This window comes from Balaenoptera borealis, assembly GCF_965194805.1.
Source record: "Balaenoptera borealis genome assembly, chromosome: 19".
NCBI lineage: Eukaryota > Metazoa > Chordata > Mammalia > Artiodactyla > Balaenopteridae > Balaenoptera > Balaenoptera borealis.
In genome coordinates, this window is record NC_138878.1 from 32227598 (window position 1) to 32253155 (window position 25558).

Sequence of the window (25558 nt, forward strand, 5' to 3'; positions counted from 1 at the left end):
ACCCCTTGCAAGTTTCTTCACCCTCTTAATTTGCTTAGTAAATCCCTTTTTTTCAGGGTGGGAATTACAGTAAAAGCGGTTTATCTCTTTGGCATTCTGTCCACCAGCCCCGGGGTGCAGGACCAGGGAAATGATAATGGATGCCACTGGTGGTGACCCCTCCCCCATGCTGCAGGCTTCTGAGTCATCTTAGAAAGTTGAAATAAATTTCCGCAGTTTTAGCATTAAATGGATGTGATATAAACCAAGCCTTTGAACATTGGCATTTGTGTGCGGTGGGGTGCTTTGAGACTCTGCTCAATGGAGAATTTGACTTGCCAGAAAACCCATCCCCATCCCTATGGGATCACAGGAGGTTTTAATGTGTAGAGCCTGAAATGATGACATTCTGATTAATGTAGCTTTCTTAAGTTATATTTTCTTAGAATTCATGGCAATGAGTGAAAATTGAGGAAGACTGCTCTTGCTTTCTGCATAGCTCTGTCACCTTGTAGTGGATTAAAGATGGCTACCGATTCTCACTATTTCCCCCTTTGAGAAGTGGAGTGTATTTTCCTGCCCCTTGAAAGATGGCTGCCTCTTACTGCTTTAACCCTAGGCTGTGACACAAGGGACAAGGTTCACAAGTTCACTCTCCGGATCCAACCACCATGTAAGGAAGCCCAAGGTGGCCCCATGGAGGGCACACACGGAGAGAGAGCAAAGTCCTAGCCTGTCAGCCGTCTTTGCCCAGGTGCCAGGCATGGGATGGAAGCTGCTGCAGCCTCAGCCCCCACCTGACTGGATCTACGTGAGAAATCGCAAGTGAGAACAGAATAATAATAAGTTGCTCTTGTTGTTTTAGATCACCAAGTTTTGGTGTGATTTGTTAGGCCACAGTAGATATCTGAAACAATCCTTATTTATTTAACTGAGAGATTATCAAAATATGTTTATTACTTGAAAGCAACAATAACTCCATTAACTAAGTAATATTTTGTTCATTTTTTTAGTATTTTAAAAAACGTGATTGTGGTCAAATATGTATAATATAAAATTGATCATTTTAACCATTTTTAAGCATACAGTTCAGTGGCATTAAGTACACTCACCTTGTTGTACCACCATCCCCACCATCCACCTCCAGAGCTTTTTCATCACCCCAAACTGAAATTCTGTACCCATTAAACAATAACTGCTCATTTCCCCTTCCCTCCAGCCCTTGGTAACAACAATTCTACTTTCTGGCTCTGTGAATTCGACTATACTCTAGGTACCTCATGTAAGTGGAAGAATCCTTGTTGTTTTAATCTGTATATTCTGCAGAACTTCTTCCCTGCTGTGAGGGTAAATTTTATATGTCAAATTAGCCAGACAAAAGGTACCCAGATATTTGGTCAAACACTATTCTGGATGTATCTGTGAGGGTGTTTAGGATGAGGTTAACATTTAAATCAGTAAACTGAGCAAAGCAGATTGCCCTCCCTAATGTGGGTGGGCCTCACCCAATCAGTGGAAGGTCTGAATAGAATAAAAGGCCAACCCTTACCCAGTAAGAGAGAATTCTCCCACCTGATGATCTTCAAAATGATGACCATTGGCTTTTCCTACCTGATGGTTTTCTTCTTTTCTTTTCTTTTTTTTAAATTAATTAATTAATTAATTGATTTTTGGCTGTGTTGGGTTTTTGTTTCTGTGCGAGGGCTTTCTCTAGTTGCGGCAAGTGGGGGCCACTCTTCATCGCAGTGCGCGGGCCTCTCACTATCGCGATCTCTCTTGTTGCAGAGCACAGGCTCCAGACGCACAGGCTCAGTAGTTGTGGCTCACGGGCCTAGTTGCTCTGCAGCATGTGGGATCTTCCCAGACCAGGGCTCGAACCCGTGTCCCCTGCATTGGCAGGCAGACTCTCAACCACTGTGCCACCAGGGAAGCCCCTACCTGATGATTCTTTAAGTGGGACATCAGCTCTTCCTGGTTCTACAGCAGCTTCCAGCCTTTGGACTCAAACTGAGACAGCAGCCCTACGGATTTTGGACTTGCCAGCCCCCATAATTGTGTGAGCCAATTCCTTATAGTAAATCTCTTTGTGTGTGTGTGTGTGTGTGTGTGTGTGTGTGTCTATGTCTGTGTATGTATATCTCCTATTAGTTCTGTTTCTCTGGGGAACCCTGACTAATACACCCATTATGATCAGGACTGACATTTTGGCTGCAACATGGACAATTTGGAAACCAAGTTGGGTCTAATGCCTCTAGTTAATACTTGCTACTGTAATTCACTTATGCCATAGGCAGACATAGATGTCTCCCTTGATGAGAAAAGCAGAGCTGTGTTTTTTAGGAGGTCCCTAGGGAATGACTATGGATTTTGTCCTATGTCTTTGCAGTAGTTCCAGATGAAACATGCACCTCTCATTAATGCCTCATAAATCCTCCTTGTTCCCTCCTTCCTGTTGTCGATTAAACAGGACCAGAATCTTGGAGAAAGGTAGAGAAAGGGTGGGTAGCCCAAAGTCAGGTACAGATTCATGAGATTCAGGTTTAAAGTCTCTACATTTGTCTGACAGTCGTAACAGGTTTGTGACAAGTCTTGTTATCCTTTGTAGGCAAATGGAGGAGCCATGAGTAGGGAGCAGAATCCATGGGGCTCTATCCATCATTCTTACTCTTCAGAGAAGTGGAAAATGCTGCTTGCTGAAATACACTAGAATATTTTATCTTCAGATCTGCCCACATAGGGAGTATTTTCTCCCCTTCTGCATTCATTCTTGGTCAAGTCCTACTTTGCAATAGAGAAATGTGGTCACCAAGAGTCATCAGCTCCACACCATTTTCATTGTGACTGTTCTTGTGTTTTTCTCAAGTGGTCTCATGTGTGTTCATCTCTCTATCCGTCAGGTTCAGGCCAGGAAGGCAGAATCCAGTCTAAATATTATAAAAGGGGGGGATTTAATATAAGGGATTGGTTACACAGGTGATAGAAGAGCTGAGAAGCCAGAAGGGACAGTGGGCCAATCAGAGGTTAGAAACTGCAGTAATCCATCACCACCTCTAGGAGGGAGGATCAGAGGGAGGTGGTGGACAGCTGGAGTCCAAGGGGGAAGCTGTCTGGTGGGCTCTGGGACCATGGAGGAGAATCAGCCCCTGCCCAGGGCACGTCCATTGGTTGAACCCAGCTGTAAACCAAGAGATGTGGGAGTCTGGGGTTGCATCCTATAGGGGCCAGGCCTGCCGTGCAGAACAGAGGATGGATGTGGGAAGCACCTGCAGGAAAACAGTCTCCTAAACTGAGATTGAGCCCCAAACTGTCACCCATGTGACCCCAAACAGAACAACAACAAGAACAACAAAAGCTTTTTGTAAATCAACATGGCATAGAAAATTCAAAAAAGGATCAGACTTGGGTATAAACATCAGTTTCTCCCTTTGCTAGCTATGTGACATTGGGTGCATTTTTTAATCTCCAAATCCTGGTGTTAAAAAGGGATATTTACAGTACATTTCTCAAAAAATGTCATGAGATATTGTGGGGAAAAGCCCAGACTTGAAGTATGGCTTTTTACATTTACTCAAAATCTGTAGGCAGGAAGAAATAAGGGCTCCCAAGTTGAGCTGGGGGACTTTCCCACCTCTGTTCTCCACATATCAATCTTCCTGGTTCTCTTTTATTTATAAATGCGAACATTTATACATAATATCTAGTACATAATACTTAATGCATAATACAGGTGTTTATACATAAATAAAAGGAATTTTAGACACAAATATAATATATAAATACAATATCCTCCACCTCCACCTCCCCCCCACCTCCTTCCAGAAAATACTTTGGAATCCAGAAGAAAAGAAAGTCCTTGTGTTCACAAGTAAACAAACTTCAAAAGGCTATCTCATTTGAAAAGACATTTAAAGGTACATTTTGAAAATCAGGGGAGTCACAGCAAATGAGGTCAGATATACATTTGAAAAGAAATTCAAATGTCCCTTTAGAAAGTAGGAGTCACTGACTCAGTTCAGAAGAACAAGGGGAAGCCAGACCTTGAAGGTCTGTAAGGGGTCCTGAGGATTGTCCTAAGACGGAAAACCATAAGCATATTTTTCGTTGGTTAAGTGTTACATGAAGCTCTGTTGATTGTGAAGGGGCTGATTTTACTATCAGAGGATTAAATAAGATAATGAAAAAACACACTTAGCACAGGGCCTGGAATGGAAAGAAGTGTTTAAAAAATACTAAGTTAAGGAACATCAAGATCATTGTGGGTGTGTGCGCTTGCGCACGTGCAAGCACGCGCACACTCACGCACGTGTAATTTTTAGGAGTGTAGATTGGTGGCTTTTCTCCTCTGGAGCCTTTCTTTCCTGTCTTAAATGATAGAAGAATTGGGACAGTAGGGGGAGGAGGAAGGAAATGGGTGGATAAAAAAAATTTGGCAACCCAGTACCATGACATATTTTATGCGGCAATCAGTTGGAGGTGTGAGACAAGTGAGTTTTGTTTTTAAACTTTAAAAGTTAAAATGCCAACATTTGCTAATAATTCTCACACATTAGAGCTATTCAAGTCTGTGCATACACAGATGCCACTCATTTGCATGCTGGGCATTTCACGGAGTAGGTGTGGAGATGTCACGTATACCTGGTTCACCTAAGGTCGGATGTTGCTCCTGGAAAATCATCCATGTGTTCATGGATTGTTTGCCATGTATGTTTTAGGCACCAGGCTGAGATCCCTACGTGTCACTGTTACAAAAATAGCTTTGGAGCATGTCTCTGGTGCCTTTTTCTCACCACATTCCCTTTTCCAAGACAACTTTCCGCTCAGCGCGGTCTAGACTTATTTTCTTGGCAAAGGTCCTGCAAGATCATCCAGGGAGCTAGCTTACTCTCTTTACTGAAGGAGGATGAGGTGGGAAGGGACTAGAGATATTTAAGTTGTCTTGTGATCAGCAGGTGAATCCTTCCTTGTGAGTTTTCTCCCCTTTGGGTAGCCCAGGACCCCAAGCCCATCCCCAAGCTCCAATCAGGCTAACCAGTGTCTAAAGACTCAAGTACTGACTTCGTCTAGTTCTTGGTCATGGATGAAGACTAGAACATATGGGCTTGGAGCTCCTGGATGTCTTGACAGGCTTAGCTGTAGGAACCCAAGATAAACAGCTACCATAAAAGTGAGCCTGTTATTTTCATTTATTCATGTACTGCTTTTTTAAGCTACAAAATCCTTTCTCTGAGGATATTACTCTTGGGTGCACATCACCCAGCTTGGCTTGAGAGCCCAAGAAACTCAGTGCTCAACGTGGGAAAGTGAAAAGATTGGTTGAGAGAGGAAAGGGGAAGTTGAAAATGTCAAGATTTTGACCAGAGAGAGGCTATCTTGGGTGATATGGTAAAAGAATCTTGGAATTAGAGAAAGCAGCTTTAAGTCCCAGTTTGGTTCATACCATTCATACCCTTGGGTGGCTTGTGCCATCTCAGACAAGTCATTTGATCTTCCCTGCCTCAGTTTCCTCATCTGTCACATGTGAGTAATCATAGCACTGGTCCTGCCAACCTCACTGGGGTACAGTGAGGATTTGATGAGGAATTGAACTTGCTTTGTAAACTTGAAAGTATGGTTACATAAAAGAGATTATTTCCTTGTAATTAGTATTATTAGGCATTGTTCCTGCCCAAGCCATTTTCATTGTAGTTGGGGAGATAAGACAACCTGTGAAACCATTAGAGAACCACACGAGATGGTATCTGATTAATTGCAGGATTGTTTTGTGTCCACAGTATGGATGAAAAAGATCAAGAAGTATATTTGGGGAAGCCTTCAAGAAAGTGGTGGTCCTTGAGGTGGCCTGGGAAGTGGGAAATGTGGGATGAAAAGTTTAAAATGATGGAAAATTATTGTTGCTGAATGACTTTCTCCAAGGGTGATGGTCCAGGGGACCCTTGGGCCACTTCCGTGATGGTCAGCCTTACAAACATACCCACCTCCACCTGACCTTGCATGTCCCAGGGGATTCTGAGTTCCCAAGAGGACCAATTTTTTCCAATTTATACTATAGTTACTCAAGAGGTGGCCAAAACTGGTGAAATTATCTTGACCTGAATTCAAGTTTGAGTTTTGTCTCTTCCTCCGTATGTGACTTTTCACAAGTCATTCCCTTATCTGAAGTCCGTTAAATTTTTCTGTAATTGTGTTTTGACTTTGGAAGGCTTCTGTGGGATACTAAAAGAGGTAATAGATGTAAATGAATTTTCATATCTGAAAAGGTTTCACCGCTCTCTGGAAGATTTATTTTCTGAAAGCAAGTGTAAGTCTCTCCGGAGCTGAGAGAGGGATTGAAGTTTTTTAGTTTTCCAGTCACCCAGCCCTGGGCTTTGCACCCAGCAGCCATCCAAATAGCTTAGGGATAGATATTTAGTGAACGTAACTTATTTAAGAGAAAGGTCTTTCCGGTTGGCCTGTAGGTAGGGAAGCTCGAGGTGGTGAAGGCAGTTAAGAGGTGTTGGGAGTGGAAATTCCATCCTGTGTTCAGTTGTGATGTTTTGTTCACCCAGAAGAGATGCAAGCAAGCCCCGAGGACCCCTTCTGACAGATTCAGTCTCAACCCAATTCAACATTTCTGTTCATCTTTTGGGTTCACCTGGACACTGCTGAAAAATGAATTAAATCTGACAACAGAAATGTATTAGCCATCTTTGAAGGCATGATTCTGGGGAGTCACAAATGAAGAAGCCCACCCAAAGCTATGATCCAATTTGAAAATAAGACACATCCGTCCTCCTTCGTATCTTTTGCTGGGAAACTCCTAAAGTCTCAGCTTCAATTACCCCCAAGTCATTTATTCATTCTTTTTTTCTTTTACTCAACAAATATTATTGAGTGCTTGCTCTAGGCCAGGCTCTGGGCCAGGTGCAGTAGATTTCATGATAATTAAAAGGGACCATGTCCTTGCCTTCCAGTAATTTATATTTTCGGGAGGGACAGAGATAAGACTTAACTGAGCAGATACTTAATTTTTCAGGTGACTAAAGGGTTTTGAGAGAAATAAACAGGAAATATCTCAGGCTTGCAAGTTGTTTTAGAAAGGATAGTTCAGAGAACTTCCATGAGGCAGTGGCATTTGAGCTGAGAGCTACAGGATAAGCAGGGAAGAGTTTAGGTGAGAAGGGCCTACACAGAGAGAGAATAGCAGGTACAAAGACACTGAGGCAACAAAGAGTTTAGAATGTTTAAAGAACTCAAAGAAGCCAGTGTGGCTGAAGATGGAGTAGAGTGTGGAGAGATGAAGGCGAGAGTGGGGAGGTGGGACCAGATCATCATGGAAACTTGGAGGCCTGGTTAGAGGTGTAGATCCTGTTCCATATCTAAGGGGAAGCCATTTGAGGGTTTTAGGTAAAGAAGTGATATGAAGTTCAGGCTGGGAGCCTCTCTCTTGGGCTTCCACCACCCTCCGTAAGTCCCATATCATAGCACTCATGGGCACTTAGTGTCACTGCCTGCTTACTTGTCTGTCGCCACACCCCCACCCACTAGAATGTGAGTTTCTTGAAGGCAAGATCTGTGACCCTAGTCACTGAATCTCTAGCAACTAGTCCAGTGCCTGACATTTGCTCTACTCAAGAAATATTTATTGAACTGAATCAAATTTGAAAAGATAGCGAAAAGGCTGAGGGAGCAGATGGCAAATATCAAAGGAATCAGATGCTCAGGGTTGAAGGGGTTCAAGGCAGAAACCAATCACTTCTAGGTGGGTAGTCAGGGAAGGCTGCCTGGGAGAGGGGGCCTTGAGTCAGCCATCTGGAGGAGAAGTAGACAGGGGCAGGGGAAGGGAAGATAGACAGATGAAGGCATGTGCCCAAAGATTTAAAGAATTAAAACTGTGAATGTTAATTTTACTGAGCTTCCAAAGCTAAGTGGATCGGAAATACACACAACAGATAATTCTGGGAGAACAGGACAGGCACAAGCTCTTTCCCACGTGTAGTTTCACCCTTTGGGTTCATACAATTGACTGTGTATGGCCTGGGGGGTTTAGAATAGACTCTCCCTTTACATCAGCTGGTAAATTTCATGCTCAGCCATGACAGCAAGACCACCAACCAGTCCCATCCCTCAAAACGTCCCAATATTTCTTGATAGACACTTCTGTTGTCTTATGTGCAATAGAATTGTAATCACCTGTATTTAAAACTAATGGATTTGAAATAACCTGCAGGCTTCCACTTTAATGAGAGTTAGATTAATGAAAAAGGACCTTTTGCCTCAGATTGCATGACAACATTTTCAAATTACATTCCTGGAACAGAGAATTCACTTATTCAGAGTAATTGGATGCTGACTTGGGTTAATACGTACAATGTCCTTAAATGAAAATGTGCTATTGTAAGTGGAACTGTATGATACCTGAGGCTTTCTCAATAGATTTGGTTGGACTCTGAGTTAATTATACTGCATGCTATTTTTTGAATGAATTCAAGCATGAATTCTACACGGTAGAGATTGGGATAATTATATTCAATTCTGCTTGGTGCCCCGCTGAAAGAATTGACCTTTTAGATAAAGCGAGTCTCCCAAGCAAGAAACCTGAAGAAAGTCTGCACAAAGCCGGCAGATGCAAGAGCAGAGAAAGTCTTAAGTAAGAGGGGGGATGGGGGAGGAGTGGGGGGAGGTGGGCTCAAGGAACAGTTGCACCAGCGAGATTGATTTTTTGTCACGGGGAAGTATTTCTGTTTTGTAGCTTGTTTTGTATCCTTGGTACATAAAGGTATAATTTAAAACCATTGATTTTACTAAGCTGTTTTCTCATCAGTAACACGGCTAAAAAGTAGCAGCGTAAAGAATGAGAAGCCGACAAGAAAGCAATGTCAGGCAGATCTCTGGGTGTGGGGCCCCCAGAAATGAGCAGAGGGGGTGAGTGGGGCTAGAACCCCACTGAGCGCTGTAGCCTGAAGCTATGAGTGTGGGCTCAGAGGCCAGACTGCATGGGTTTGAAGCCTGGTTCTACTACATACTAGCTGTGTGGCTTTAGACTAGGTACTCACCCTCTCTGTGCCTTAGTTTCCTGATCTGCCAAATGGGGTGAACCTCATAGGGTTGCTGTGAGGATTAAAAGACTGTAAAGCACTTTGTGTGATGTGAATATCCAGTAACTATCAGCTGCCTTTATAAATACTATTCCTCCTGGTCATAAAATCTCTCTTTCCCCAAGATGATGAAAGAAAGGCAGCCCATTAAGAGGATTAAACCCATCAGGAGGATTAAAACTCCTTCTCCCCTTGGGGAGAGGAGGAAACTAAGGAGCGAGCGGGGTCTTCTGGACACTGTGTGTCAAAGAGGTGTCCTGTCTCCTTGGCCCAAGTTCCATTTCACAGTCAATAAGAGGCCTCCTTATTCCAAGTATAAGAACAGGCAATGTCACATACAGTATCTGTCTTTAAGCAAGTTCTGCACTCTGACCACCACTGGGGTAGAAAGATGACTTAATCCTTCAGTCTGACTCTTTAAATGTGGGCGAAACGCTTTTTGCTGACAGCGTGCCCACACGCATCGGCCTTGCTGAGTTTACAGTCCCTCTCTCCCAGCAAAGTTCTGCTTCTCCCTTCTGTCCTAACCTAATCCTTCCTGCTACAGAATATACTTCTCCCATACCGTCTGTATTAGTGTCGTGTGGCTGCTATAACAAATCGCCACAAACTTGGTGGTTGGAAACAAAGGAAATGTATCGCCTCACAGTTCTGGAGGCTGTAGGTCTGAAATCAGCATCACTAGTCAACATAGAGCTGTTGGCCTCAGTCCCTCCAGAGACTTGGGGAAGCTGTTCTTTGACTCTTCCAGCTCTGGCGGCTGCAGACATTCCTTGGTTTTTGGCTGCATCACTGCAACCTCTGCCTCCACAGTCACATGGCAGAAGAGTGTCCTCTTATTTGATCTGTGTCAAATCTCCCTTTGCCTGTCTCTTATAAGGATGCTTGTGATATCATATAAGGTCCACCAGGATAACCTAAATTAACCTCCTTATCTCAAAATCCTTAACTTAATCACATCTGGCAAAAACCATATAAGATAACATTCACAGGTTCCAGGGGTTAGGACTTGATATCTTTAGGGACCACCATTCAGCTCACTCTACCAGCTCACATTTTACTGCTGGCCCTCACCCCTACATTTATCGGGAGACTTTGACCTGGTCGGCACCCATCTGGCTTTCTCTTCACTCCATGGGTAAGCGTTCACTGACTACTGGCTTTATGTGGGTTTCACAGGCCCCTACCCCTGCCCACCCCTTCTACCCGAGGGGTCAATCATCTAACCACCTCTGAGGTGCTACTCAGGAAGATTCTGAGTTCTCCCTAACCTCCACTGGTAACACCTGTGGTCTGGAGTAGCAGAAGCCTGGATTTCCTTAGGGGAACCGTCTCCCTGTGGAGAGGAATATAGCTCTGTCCATGTAGTTTAAATGGGGCTGACTCACCCAAAGTTGTAAATATACCTTACTTAAAACTTGCTGGTGACTTAGTAAGTCTTGGTAAGAATAAATTGTGACTGATGGATCCAGCACAGCCAATCAGAGCGCATTATTCCCCTGGCCCAGGGCAAGTGCTTCTGGGATGGGCATGTGACCGAAGGCACAATGCGACTCAGCCCTGGACTTTTGCTAGAACTACTGGAAGTGGGGTTGGGGGGTGGCTCTCTGTTTCTCTCTGATGGACTTGAAGTTGGGAGGATATAAGCTCACAGATGCTGGGTGCTACCACATGGGGGATTTGCCTGAAAATGGAGCCAACAAGAGGAAAGAAGAACCAAAACATGGAGGAGAAATCTAATATCCACTGACTAACTTTTGGCACCGGGATCCAACCGTACCTGAAACTGTCATTATGCTTGACCTTTTGGTTTCATGAGCCATTTATTACCCTCTTTTGCTTAAGTTATTCTGAGTTGGGTTTCTGTCACTTACAATTGGGAGAGTTCTCACTGACACATTTGCCCTGCAGCTGCCTGCTACGAGTTGACTGCTTAAGTCTAAGCAGGAGACTGACTCAATACCATACAGTGTCTAAAGCCCACCTGTTCTGTGCTCAGTACTTTGTTTGGGCACTGACACACTAAAAGAGTAAGGCTCTATTCCTCCTCTCACAGGTTCTTCCTTTGAATTGGGGGGCAAGGACTCCGGAACCAAGTGAAGTCATGCTTCTAGCTTTATCTAATTTAGGATGGTTTTCCTCATAGCTTTATCAGATTGTTTACTCTGACCTTCAGATCTTTTTCTACTGTACATGAGATAGCCAGTCTGTCCTTAGTTCTCTTAACGCAGTTGGATTTTTCCTCTGTATGTCTGGGTGTCCCACATTGAAACAATCTCTCTGATTGATTGAAGTCAGTAAAGCTTCACTTATGGCCTAAAGAGGGCTGGCTTTGGCCTGGAGAAGCTTGGGATCCGTGAGGATATATGACTTCGGTCTCTGCTAGTGTCATACAAATATAAGCTGTGTGGTTCTTTTTATCTTTTAGGATGGTCAGAATTGCCTTAGGACATACTGGAGACTCTGGGGTGGTGGTTGGGGGTTGCTTTGTGGGAAAAGCTCAGGTTCTTATATTTTCTCTTCAGTTCTGACCACTGAACTTAACCTTCTGACTTCGGGTAATCGCCTCATCTTTGGGGGGCTTTATTCCTCATTTCTTAAATGAAGGATTTGAACTTGATCAGGTTTGGCATGTGTGTCTTATTGTTCCCATGTCCATGCTACATACTTCTTGTTTATCACTATACTTTCTTGTTGAGCCTAAACACAGACTCAGAATCCTTCTCAACACTGCACTAGATGATCTTTAAGTTTCTCCTAAACCTTTACATTATATGATCTTAAGACTTCTTCTGGGCCAAGAAACTGACACTTTCACTAGATGTAATTTTTGAATCTTAATTTGGAAACTTTCTCCCTTTTCATCAATAGCTGTGGTTCTTCTGTCCAGAGATGTGGGGCAGGGATGGAGACCTTACATCCTCTCTCCAGATCCAGGAGTGCCAGCAGCGTGCCTCTGTGTGGACAGATGGTGGTTCCCTCAACAGCAGAAAGAACATATCCCATAGCTCTGCAGAGATTTGGAGACAAAACGACTCCAGCAATTAATCCCATTATGCAGTTAATATAATTAGTTGCTTTTATGTATAAGGATCAACATTTGTAACTCAAATTTTTTTCATTGTTTCTCTCTCCTTCCAAAGGTTCCAATCCCTTAAATTTGTACATTATCTGTGACTGATATATCATTTATCTAGAGAATACAGTTGTCATTCACTTCATTTAATTAGCTTATGGATTCTAAATTATCTGCTACCATAAAATGTGATTTTATACTGCAGATTAGAAAGGTTTTCAGAAATTTAATATGCCACTTTTAATTGGTGAAAAGTACCCTAAAGGATTCATAATATTTTTTACTGCACTTGTATTTAGGCTTGAGAGAGAGCTTGAAGATGTTTAGTAAGAAATGGGATTTGGGTCACTAAGACTGGTGATGATTTATTTGGAATAAGGCAAATCTGGAGGGATGGAGTCATAAATATAGCCATCAGAGGATTGTGTTTGAGCAATGTGACCAGTGAGTTGAAATGGAATATCTTCTGGTTTTAATACCCCAGTTAGTCATTTTGATGGGCTAACAATGTATTTATGGCCTATGGTTCCAAGTTTGCAGCCATGACTAAGAATAGTCAATTTTCTGCTCTGTGTTTCCAACCATTAAATCCATAATCTTCTGTGTATATGGTATTACCACACCTTCCCTAAATACATTCTTGGCCTTATTGATGCCCTGCTTGGTTGTACAGCTGGGCGGCTGTTTGTTCGGCAAAAGCAAATGGCTCTTTTTGATCCTTAGACTATGGAAATGGCATACACGGTGAGGTTACAGTCGTAATAAAGAGGCTGGGTTATTGGGAACAACTTCAAGGATTTCCACACTCATCTGTCTTAATGTGCTGCTAATAAAAGTTTATAAAACATGACAATGGGCATAAAACGTCTAGAGCCTGAAAGAGAAGATTTGGAAAGAATCAAAGGTCAGGAAATGCAGGTGACCCTCTGAGGCCTCCATTTCCCCTAGGGACCCTCCCTCTCTCAGGAACCAGGTCCTGATCACCCTGTAAAATCAACAAGGTACAGAGCCTCTGCTCACGCTGTTGTCCGTCCTTTGGGGTTAAGGCATTGAAGGCCTCTGTCAGAAGCAAACGTGGAGCTATGATGAAGTCTTAGCACTTTCAGAGTAATTAATTTTATTGGTGAGGTTGACTACGAGAAACTGATTCTAGCCTGGAAGGTTTTCCTGGGGGAAAGACAAAAGAGGGGATCTCTGGTGTTGAGGGTAGGGAAAGGAGCCAGACTTGAGAAGGCCAAGCTACAGTGGGAGGTGCAAAAAATAATAATCATATTATGATCATATAGATCATAATGTCATAATCATAGTGATAATGAATTAATCATAATAGCACAAAACACCTACATTGTATTGAGTCCCTACAATTTGCCAGGCACTGTGCTGGGCTCTTAATTCTATCAGCCCCCAAATCCTGTGAGATAGGTTATAATATAGGGCACGTTTTGCAGAAAGGAAAGCAGAGGTTTAGAGACATGCAGTGACTTACCTGCAATCTCACTGTTGGCAGATTTAAGATTTGCTCGCAGGTCTGTCTGCTTCTGAGGCCAGTTGGGCTACCGAGAATCCCGGAGAGCTGGGAAGGGAGATCCCCTGGGCAAGGCCTCTCGTCCAGGCCCACTGCTTGCAGGGGCGGCCAGGGGTCTCCCAGGTCTCTTCCACCCTGGGGAACACCTCCTCCTGGGAGTGGGATCCAGCTCTGTGAGAGGGATGCAGAAGGGAAGGAGAAAGACACAGACTCTGCCTCAGGTGACTGGCCCAGAATCGCTTTCAGGACTTAATATTCTAGCTCCTTTTGATTCTTCTCCTCTAGCATAGGACCACCCTTTTTTTTTTTTTTTAAATCTATTTTATTGAGGCATAGTTGATTTACAATGCTGTGTTAGCTTCAGGTGTACAGCAAAGTGATTCAGTTATATGTATATATATATATAGAGAGAGAGAAACATTCAGATATTCTTTTTCATTAGGGTTTATTACAGGATATAGTTCCCTGGGCTATACTGTAAGACCTTGTTTTTTATCCATTCTATATATAATAGCTTGCATCTGCTAAACCCAAACTCCCAATTCATCCCTCCCCCATCCCCGCTCCCACCCTATTTTTTTTTTCAGCTCGTACACAGAGTATGGATTCTCTGTGGCCAACTTTCTTTGCCAATCTTAAAATACTTCCACCTTTTCTAGTAAAAAGTGAATGCATGGCCTTGTTTTAGAAAAATGAGAAATGGAGATGAGCAAAGGAAAGAAAAGAAAGATAATTCTTAATCCCACCATAAAAATGTAGAAAACAGCTATGTGCGTGTGTGTGTGTGTGTGTGTGTGTGTGTGTGTGTGTGTGTGTGTGTACCTGTGTGGATACATGCCAATGAGTTACAGTTGCTTTTGCATTTGACAAGAGAGGAAATATGGCATGCAGTGGTTTCAATCTCAACCTCTTTGAATGTCAGATTTTTCATTTATAATAGGGGACAAATAAAAGCGCCTTCTTAAATTTTTGTGAGGATTGAATGAAGGAAGCTGGTTAAGAATTTAGCAGAGGGGCTACATGAAATAGTGCTCAATAAATATTATCTGCATTGTTAGTATTATAACTACAATATGAACACCCCTCAGTGCTATTATGTATTCTTGCATGGCATCACTTTAAAACAATTTTACTATTTTTTAAAGTTTTCTTTTTTTAATAAATTTATTTATTTATTTATTTATTTATTTTTGGCTGTGTTGGGTCCTCGTTTCTGTGCGAGGGCTTTCTCTAGTTGCGGCGAGCAGGGACCACTCTTCATCACGATGCGGGCCTCTCACTATCACGAGCCTCTCTTGTTGCGGAGCACAGGCTCCAGACGCGCAGGCTCAGTAGCTGTGGCTCACGGGCCCAGTTGCTCCGCGGCATGTGGGATCTTCCCAGACCAGGGCTCGAACCCGTGTCCCCTGCATTTGCAGGCAGACTCTCAACCACTGCGCCACCAGGGAAGCCCTACTATTTTTAATTATGCAAGTAAATATGCTTATTTATAAAACTAGAGACAAACAACAATAAAGTCATCCCTAATCCAACTGACGAAGAGATAGCTACTGTTAAATTTGAGTATACGTATTTCCAACCTCATTTTATTATCTCATGTGATTACGGGGTTTGCTACACACACGAAATTCCAATAGCTACATGTAGTCCATAGGTTAGAGTTAACATAATATACTGAGCCAATTCCTTACTGTAGACATTTAGGTTATTCCTAAATTTTTGCTTTTGTAAACAGTGTTGCAATGAACAGTATCAAGTCTCTGGGTCTTGTTAGAATGAATTCCTGGAATTGGGATTTCTGGGTCAAAAAGTTTGCAGACTTTTTTTTTCTTTTTTGGGCCACGCCGCAGGATCTCAGTTCCCCAACCAGGGATTAAACCTGGGCCACAGCAGTGAAAGCCCAGAGTCCTAACCATTAGGCCACCAGGGAACTCACTGAGTTTGCAGATTTTTAAGACTCTCCGTGAATGGTGCCCACACTCTCTTAGGAGCTGTTGTACAGTAAGTAAGGTATATTATCAGGCCACCTAAGATGGCTGTTCTCTCGCCCTCTGCACATGCCCTGCTTGAGCAGTCCCTGCCTCATCTACACCCTACTCACATGCCTGACCTTCCCTCTTAATCACAGAGCCTCATTAGTAAACGCCTACCTACTTGCCCCGGGCCCCCACTAGTGATTGTTCTAATCTTTAGATCAGAACTATCTCCACGGGACTTCCCTGGTGGCGCAGTGGTTAAGAATCCGCCTGCCAATGCAGGGGACACGGGTTCGAGCCCTGGCCCGGGAAGATCCCACATGTCTCGGAGCAACTAAGCCCATGCGCCACAACTACTGAGCCTGTGCTCTAGAGCCTGAGAGCCACAACTACTGAGCCCACGTGCCGCAACTACTGAAGCCCAGGCGCCTAGAGCCCGTGCTCTGCAACAAGAGAAGCCACAACAATGAGAAGCCCGCGCACCGCAACGAGGAATAGCCCCCGCTCACCGCAACTAGAGAAAGCCCACGCAAAGCAACGAAGACCCAACGCAGCCAAAAATCAATCAATAAATAAATACAATTTAAAAAAAAAAAAAGAACTATCTCCACAATGATAGTTTATCGAAGGGGTGGTGAGGGGCGTGCCCCTCTGTTGGTTTCCTTGGCAACCAATGAGCCAACCTGACATCAATTCCCCCTATAACTGGTAACCTCTCTCTCCCACTGGGAGTGAAGACTGCTGCCCGTCTGATACAGTGGGGTGTCGCTCCAGGACCTTGCTTCAGTTGTGTAAGATCCCCCATCCATTAAACCACTGATGTCTCTGTTGCTGACTCTGGGCTCTTTCTTTGGTCTTGAGGATGGGCAAGCACAGGGTTTGCAGACCTGTGGCGTGCAGCCCAACATAAGGCAACCCTGTTAGTGCCTGAGGGCAGGGTTCCTTCTACAGGTCCACAAAAAATTTTGAATCCCAGCCTGGTGACTGTACTATGCATCGTGCGTCCGGGCCCCCAGCCCTTGTGGTCAGTTGAAGAATAATCAGCAAACGCCCACTCCCTTTTGTGTGTGTGTTAGTCTAAGGATAGGAGAAGGCATACTTAAATAAATGATTAGGATCGACAATGGAAAGGTAAACAGAATCATAATTCATGAGTGTTCCCATTGTTCTCTCCTGACTTGAATTCTATAATCATAAAGCTGCCATAGTCATCCATTCAATTTGGCAGGCCCTTATTGAACAGCTACTTTGTACGAGGCTGGGAGATAGGTGTGAAAAATAATACTGAATATTTGTTCAGTGTTCACACTTGACAAAGTGCTTTCATATACTTAAGGAAAAAACCCCGAGCCAGGACTCAGGAGACCTGATTTCTAGAGTAGCCTCTGCCATTTAATTGAAGTTTGACCTCAGGCTGAGTCTCTCTGCTCCTTGTGTAAATACGAGGCTAAGAATCCACGCTTTTTCTGTCTTAGAGGATTTCTGTGTGATGCTCATGTGAAGTGCTGTATTGTTCCATAGATTTACAGATTTCAGCAAATTACAAAAATGGATTGTAACATTAAAAATTTTTTTAATTAGACCTAAGCTGAAAGAGGCCTTGGAGGTTGCTTAGGGCAGTGACTTTTCCAACTGCGTTTTGGGGGAGACCAAAGGTGCTGTGGACCACCGTGGGGACCAAGGGGAGGGTGAGAAGGAAGGACTTGGGTCCCCTCTGCCCACCCTCACTTCAGGCTCAGGAGCCAGATGGCTCACGTGTGTCTCTGTTACTGAGACCCCTTTGGGTTTTCTCGTCTGTGATATGGATACATGGGTCGCTGTGAAGCTTAGATAAGTTCATCAGTATATGGTGTTCAGAACTGCGGTAGGCACATAACTAATATTGTTAATTTCATGGTCCTCCTTGGAGTTCCTCCTAGGGTCAGAGTTCATTGAAAGTAATGTTTGAAAAATCACTGGCTTCTGCAACTTCTTTATTTTGCAGATGGAAAGTTTATAGCCCAGGGAAGCCAGTGTTCATATGAGAACCTGGCACGTGCGCGTGCGCTCACAGACACACATGCACACATGTCGTCATCACTAGCACCGTAGTCCTCCATCCATAAGCTGAAACACCATTCCCCGGCTTCTGCTGACTTCTCACCTGCTGGTGGACCTTGTGAAGACTGGCTGTGGGCTATTTCTGGGGCTTGGGTGCTTTCTCAGCAGATCTTGCCGTCCACGGATCCAACAGCAAAGCTCTCCTAATTGAGAAACCAATATCCTCAGTCATAGCACTAGTGCTTCCAAGTACCCAACAGATACGAATCTTTGGGATCTGGGAATGAGAAATTGGAATGCTCGAAATCGTGTTATTCTTAAAATAGTTTAAACTATGGTTAGCTAAAAATATTGTTTGATAAATAAGAAACAGTTTAATAGTACTTATAAAGGGTGTTACAAGAAATTCATAAAGAATATTTACGGACTGGGGGGGCAGGACCCTGGCAGAGGCTGGAGTGAGGCGCAGCGATGAGGCGCCCTGGGCCCTTCAGCACCCCCTACGGGCAGGTCCTGGCGCGAAAATTTTTAAAAAAGAATACTTGCAAATATTCAGGGACTGGAAAGCGCCGGTGAACATTATTAGGTAATATTTGAATAACGTAACATTCAGATCTCCTAGCAAGGGTGAAAGCGTCACGCAGAATTAAGAAATTGCCAAAGGACTTACTTTGCTTCTTAATTCTTGGAACTCTGCTCATAGGATTTGAATAAAGTATCGAATGCCTGTAAACATTAATATTTATTTTATCTGCAAGAATAACATTAAGCAGCATACAAGGTCACAAAGAAACCGCCAGCAAGATTTACCCAGAAGATTAAGACGCTTTCTCCTACCTGCTCTGGTCCTTAACGTTCAACTCCACATTAGGGAGGAGTTTCCTGGCTTTTCACCTGATGTCAGGTGATTCCTTCAAATGAGTAATGTCTGCATAGTGACTGCTGAGCTTTAATTCTCAGAAAAGAACTAGAATACTTTTTCTCATTTTCCCAATTTCTTGACTGAATTTTTCTCAAGAGTTGGCAAAACTAAATCTCCGGAAAAATACTAGAAAATGAAACACAAATATGGGAGACATGAAAGTCAAGAAAATTGAGATTCCAAGTCACGTGATTGGTACAGACCACAGATGTTACCAGCATTTGGAGAGGAAGGAGATTGTTGGGAGCCAGTGTGGCTTCTTGGAGGAGGTGGTAATTGAGCTGGGTTTGCAGGATCTTTGGCACTTGAAAAGGCAACAGGGTAGGAAAGAAGCATCCCAAGGAGAGGAGCAACCTGGCAAAGGAGGGAGGAGGGTAAGCCGCAGGGAAGCGTGCATTTCAGCCAAGAAGAGAACGGGGTCAGAGAGGACCCCAGAAGCCATGTGTTAATATCCCAAGGATAGCAATGGATTTTTTTCCCCTTGGTTTATTGATTTTTAATTAGGATTTTTAAAATTATAAAAGTAGCTGATGAGAGGAAATTCATATAATGCAGAAGGGTACAGGGTAAGAAATAAAAGACTTGGGACTTCCCTGGTGGTACAGTGGTTAAGAATCTGCCTGCCAATGCAGGGGACACAGATTTGAGCCCTGGTCCGGGAAGATCCCACATGCCACGGAACAACTAAGCCCGTGCAGCACAACTACCGAGCCTGTGCTCTAGAGCCCGCATGCTGCAACTACTGAGCCCATGCGCCACAACTACTGAAGCCCGTGTGTTCTAGGGCCTGTGCTCTGCAACAAGAGAAGCCACTGCAATGAGAAGCCCACATACTGCAACGAAGAGTAGCCCCTGCTTGCCGCAATTAGAGAAAGCCCTTGCGTAGCAGCAAAGACCCAACGCAGCCAAAAAATAAATAAATTTAAAAAAAGAAAAAAGTTTTTTAAATTGCTTATTAACAGTTAAAAAAAAAAAGAAATAAAAGACCCCCATTATCTCTCAGACCCTCAAACCTGACCAGTGTTGTCTTTGAATCTTGCACATGCACATGTAATAAATGGATACCCTTTTCTTTTTCAACAAATGAAGTCACACCAAACAATTGTTACTGTATGCTCTTTTAAAGAAATGGAAACCTAAATTTTAAAAAATATAGACCTTTTTCTGTTTCAATAAAGATAGCTCCTTGCCCTTATATTTAACTGTTCCATAGTATTTTCATTGTATGGATATACCATAAATTTTTTACCACCCCTTTATGAACATCCAGTTATCTTGTTTCCAGATTTTTTTTATTATTAGAAACACTGTTATTGTTTTCTTATTCCTCTACAGCTACTCCCTTTTGCAAGTATGTCTATGGCACAAATTCCTAGAAGTGGAGGGGTTGGGTCATATGATATGGGCATTTAAAATTTTGACAGTTATTGCCCAATGACCTTCCAGAAAGATTGTACCAGATTTACATTTCCTGCATTACACACATAGTGTGTGAGAATGTTTCTTTGCATCCATGGGAAGTACACTGGCTAAGAGGCGGGGGGCTCTGAAGTTGGTCAGCCTGAAATGAATCATGGGTTTGCCATCTCATCACTGCAGGACCTTGGGAAAGTTATTTAGCCAAAGCCCTTTGAATCTCTGTTTGCTCCTTTGAAAACAGGGATAAACATAGGATCTATATCCTAAGATGGTTATAGTATGAAATGAGGTGATGATCCACATGAATGCTTAATCAGTGCTGTGCAGCCTGTAAGTACTCGAACACATGTAGCCATCTGCAGCAGACCCTGCTGATGCCCTGACCCTATATCCCTTTACCCTCTCATCTCCATGTGTGCTGCAGCCCCCCGCGTTTCTTTGCCTTGGGCTTTGCAGGCTGCCCGGGGCTGCTTCCCTCGCACATGCTCGCTGCCGACCAGAAGGGCTGCGGAATTAACAACCACCCCACCTCCCGGCAACTGTTGGCCAGTGTCTGATGGAAGTGGGTGTGTAGGTCCCCCAGGTCCCCCACCTCTCAGATGAGGTAACTCTTGAGTGCTCCGCTCTCCCTCCGCCCACCTCCCTCCACCCCCCACCCTCCCCACTTCCTCAGTGGCATTAAACTCCAGTCACCCCCGGTAACTCGCTCAATTTCCCCCGACCCCTCCCCTCTCCCAGGTCCTCTCCTCCCAAGGATCTCTCGCAAATCCTGGGATCCCTCCCAAATCAACTACTTGTACACAAACACTTTCTGAGGATCTGCTTCTGAGAGGTCCAAATTAGGACACATTTTAAACCTAGTCAATCTGTTTTTTAAAAGATAACTGAATGTTTTAATTTTCATTTCTCTAATGGTGAGTGAGATTGGCATTATTTCATATGTTACTGGCCAAATACATTGCTTTTCTCTGCTATCTGCCTGTTCTTGTACTTTGCTCATGTATCTATTGGGTTGCTTGTCTTTTCCCTCTTGATTTGTAAGAGCTCTTTGTAAATAATAAAAATTAGCCCTTTGTCTATTCTGTGGTGCTGTTTCCCACATTGCTGCTCAGCTTCTGGGTTTGGTTAGGACTTCTTTTTTTTTCTTTTTTTTTGGACCATACAGAAGTTTAACATTTTAACATAATCAACAAGGAGATCAGATTTAAAATAACTGTTTCTTTCCATTCATTTACTGCTTTGGTTTTAGTTCTGCCCATAAAAGAGGCAAGTCTGATGGAAAAAGCCCACTCAGGCAAGAAGGAACCTTGTCAAAGCCCTCTTCTATATAAAGATAACTCAATATATATTTATACAGTAATAAATTATAATAAAATTATAGACAATTATTGATAATAAATTTTATATATTATACACAGTAAAGTTCTAGCATTAATTTCTAATCTTTCCTCACTGGAATATATCCATGTGTGACTGCAGAAATTCTCTGTTCTGTGTGGATTTCTTTCTTGTTTCAAAAACCAGGTTTCATAGCAGCAACATGCTTTTCTCTGTGATCTAGGCTGGCCTGGGTAGAAGTCACTTGCTATATTTAACGTCCATCACAGAGAATTCTTGATTTTTCTGTGTGTAACTTCTCAGAGTTAAGTATTGAGAATTATCACCTGCGTGTCTAAAGTTCCATCAGCCTCTCTTCTTTATATCTTAGGATTTAAGGGTTGGTTTTTTTTTTCCCCTCTGCCTCCATTGCATCCTGCAGAATGCCTGCAGCCCGGGTTTGAGCTGTTTGCAGCGTCCAGGCCTGCCTTGCTCTGATTTAGCTGTGACTAGGGAGTTGGCTAGACTCCAGGGGTGGGGAGCAGGCATTAGCATACTCAGGCAGTGTGCACATGAGTGGTTGCACATGGATTCACCATGCGGCTTCAGGTGGGAAGCTCCGCAGTGGTTCCAGGGTGGATTCTCTCCCTCTCCCTCTGGTCCTCTGTTAACGTCCCCCTTGGCTGAGACAATGGGGTGTGTGTGCGGTGGGGAGTTTCTCCTTAACCATATCCTGATCACTGGAGTGCCATGGGGACTCCAAACTTTTTTTTTTTTCATTTATCTAGGTCACCAAATGATACCAAGAAATAGGAAAGCATTTCTTTCTGTTCCTTAACAATGCTATATTTAAAATAGATAACCATTAAGGACCTACTGTACAGCAGTGGGAACTCTGCTCAGTATTCTGTAATAACCTAAATGGGAAAAGAATTTGAAAAAGAATAGATACATGTATATATATAAGTGAATCACTTTGCTGTACACCTGAAACTAACACAACAATGTTAATCAACTCTACTCCAATATAAAATAAAAATTAAAACAAGAAAAAACAATGTCCAGCTCATTCCCACCTCAGGGCATGTCTGCTAGTTCTCCCCCTTTCATGTTATTTAAAGATCTGCTCTGATATTCCTGAGTGGCTGCCCTGCCCATCTCATCTAAATAAACCCCCGCTCCCGCTGACCACGTGTATTACCTTTCTACGTTATTATGTTTCCTAAGCACTGATGTCCAGCTAGAGTTGTGTTATTTATTGCCTTACTTGCTTGCTGTGGTCTCCCCGCTAGAAGGTAAGCAGGGAGTTTGTCCTGGATCCCTGGTGCCTGACAGACACACAGTAGGTGCTCCACATTTAATTGCCAGCAGGATTGTCCCTGTGAAAGGAGGGATCCAGGATGTGAAGGGCTGGGAACCGGTACTGGCCCCTCAGGTGGCGGTGGCTTGGGACCTTCTCCTTGGCTGCATGATCACCGCACCTAGGGAATAGATGGCTCCCCATCTTCAAAGAGGACTGGGGCTCTGCCTAAACTCTGTCCAAGGTGTCACTTGTGTTTAAAACCCCTAGAGGGACATAACTAACCCTGTGTGGTCAAGAGGACCTGGAGGCTGTTCTAGGAAGTGGAGCTAGAAGGACAACACAGCACAGAGAGGATGGAAGGCCATTGGGAGAGGAGAGCAGAGCCTAAGAAAGTGCTGTCGGGAGGAGGGGAAGGAGGTCTTCTCCTTGGTAAGGGCCCCGGAGGCCCAGCAGGAAAGAGTACACAGCCTTGTAGATACCAGCAAACCTTCCCAATGCAGGGGCCAGTCGACACAGGACCAGGACCAGTTCTACGGTCCTTGTAGAACTTAAGGAAACCAGTTCATGGTTAGAATATACTATGTCAAAGGCAGCATGAAGAGGTCAAGGGCACTGTGTCATTTTCAGCCTCCCCCTTGATGCCGCTCTCTCTGCCTCTCTGTGTTTCTTTGTCTCTCTCTTTCTCTGTCTTCACCTCTGTCTGTCTGTCTATCTTACTCTTGCTCCTGATCTCTCTTTTGTGCTCTCTGTGGGTTGTAAAATGTCTGTATCTCTCTCCTTCCGAGACCCTTTTATGATGGATGTGTGAAAGGATGGTTTTGCACACGAGCTCCTCGGCAGTCATTTGCGCGGATTCCATAAAATCTTCCTGCAACCAAATCAAATGAAAACCAACCCATAAACTGGGTAGAACAAAAGGGCTCTTTGGACTTGAAAAGGTTAGAGAAGACTGCAGGGGCTGCTCACACGGTTCGATCATGTTCGAAGCTGGGGTTTTAATTTAGTTTTCCTATTTACCCCGTAGAAGTTCCTCACTGCTCAGCTGCTAATGCATTTCCAACTGAAATTTTGTAAATTATATTGGGAAACATTCTCAGCTAGAATAGATTGTGCAAGCTCTCATAATGGCTTCCCGCTGCTGCTTCTAACAATATGAGCCTCTTCTGGAGTGATGTGTGTGTGTGGACGCACGTCTTGAAGAACCCTCTCCACTTTATCCGCTTGGCTGGCGGCTCTGCGCTCCCTGTACCCGGCTACGAGCAGACTCAGACTTTCCATCAGCACTGAAAGCTGGCACTTCCCCGGCCATCTTGCCAGTGCATCCCTTAGACCCTTCATGTCCATCTTTAATAAAATCACTTCCCCCACAAGTCTATGGGAGGATGACATGGCCCTCCTGGCGTACAGCACTGCCCATGCCATTCCTCTGCTCTAAAGACGCCTGCAAAGGGAATTCCCTGGCGGTCCAGTGGTTAGGACTCCACGCGTCCACTGCAGGGGGCACGGGTTCAATCCCTGGCCGGGGAACTAAGATCCCGCCTGCCACACGGTACCGCCAAAAAATAAAAAAAAAATAAAGGCACTTGCAAAATAAAATCTTTTTTAGTATGGTAAATTATTCAGATTTTTGGAAGGTGATTTGGTAGCATCTACCAGGGTTTAAATTGCTTATATCATTTGATCTAATAATTCTACTTCTAGTAACTCTTCCTACAGAAATCTTGGGACAGGGTTGTGAAGACACAGGCATAGTTAATAATTAATATTATTAATAATTATATTATTAATAATATTATTAATTATAATAATATATAAGTAATATATACTATATTAATTATAATACTATTATTATATTATAATATACTATAATTATATATAATTATTATAATAATATTATAAATAATATACTGTTTATAAAAAAATAAAATAAAATCTTTTTTTAAGCAAGGCATGTAAGGTTATCCGAAATGTTGACCCCAAGCTATTTTCCTAACAATATATGCTCCCACTCCTCTTCATGGATAAAATATACCTCATCTGTTCTCACCTCTCTCTGCTTTCACGCTAGGCGAAGGCCCATCTCTCACCTGGACAAATGTTTGGCTTTACTACCTGGCTTCTGCTTTGATCCTTGTCCCATTATCCCCGCTATATACAGACACGCTTCACCTTCAGAACCAAACGCAAACCCCTAACTATGATCTACCAGGCCCTTCGTCATCATTCTCTAGCTGCTTTTCTCAAACATGTCAGGCTCATGTGCACAGCCTCCCCCCTCCCCCCGACACTAACCCACTCAGGGCCTTTTATTTGCTGCTCCCTCCACCTGGAACCCTCCTTAAGGTGTGGCCGGCCACCTTAATTCGTTCAAACTTCTCCTCAAATGTCATCTCAAGATGTCTTCCCTGTCCATTTGATTTATGGTATAAAAGTATCTATTGTTGTCTCTCCCCAGATGGCAGAGAGAGCCCCCAAATCCATCCTTCACCTCTCCCTTTTAGTAACAAAATCCCCAAGTTTTAGCTGGGTAGAATGGTCATGCAGCTGGAGACTACATTTCCCAGCTTCCCTTGCAGCTAGATGTGACCATATGACTAAGATCAGCCCAATAGGAGGTGAGCAGAAGTGCTGCGTGCAGTGGTTGAGAATCTGCCTGCTAATGCAGGGGACACGAGTTCGAGCCCTGGTCTGGGAAGATCCCACATGCCGCGGAGCGGCTGGGCCCGTGCGCCACAGCTGCTGAGCCTGCGCGTCTGGAGCCTGTGCCCCGCAACGGGAGGGGCCGCGATGGTGAAAGGCCCGCGCACCGCGATGAAGAGTGGCCCCCGCTTGCCGCAACTGGAGAAAGCCCTCGCACGAACCGAAGACCCAGCACAGCCAAAAATAAATAAATAAATAAAAATAAAAGTAGCTATGAAATGTAAAAA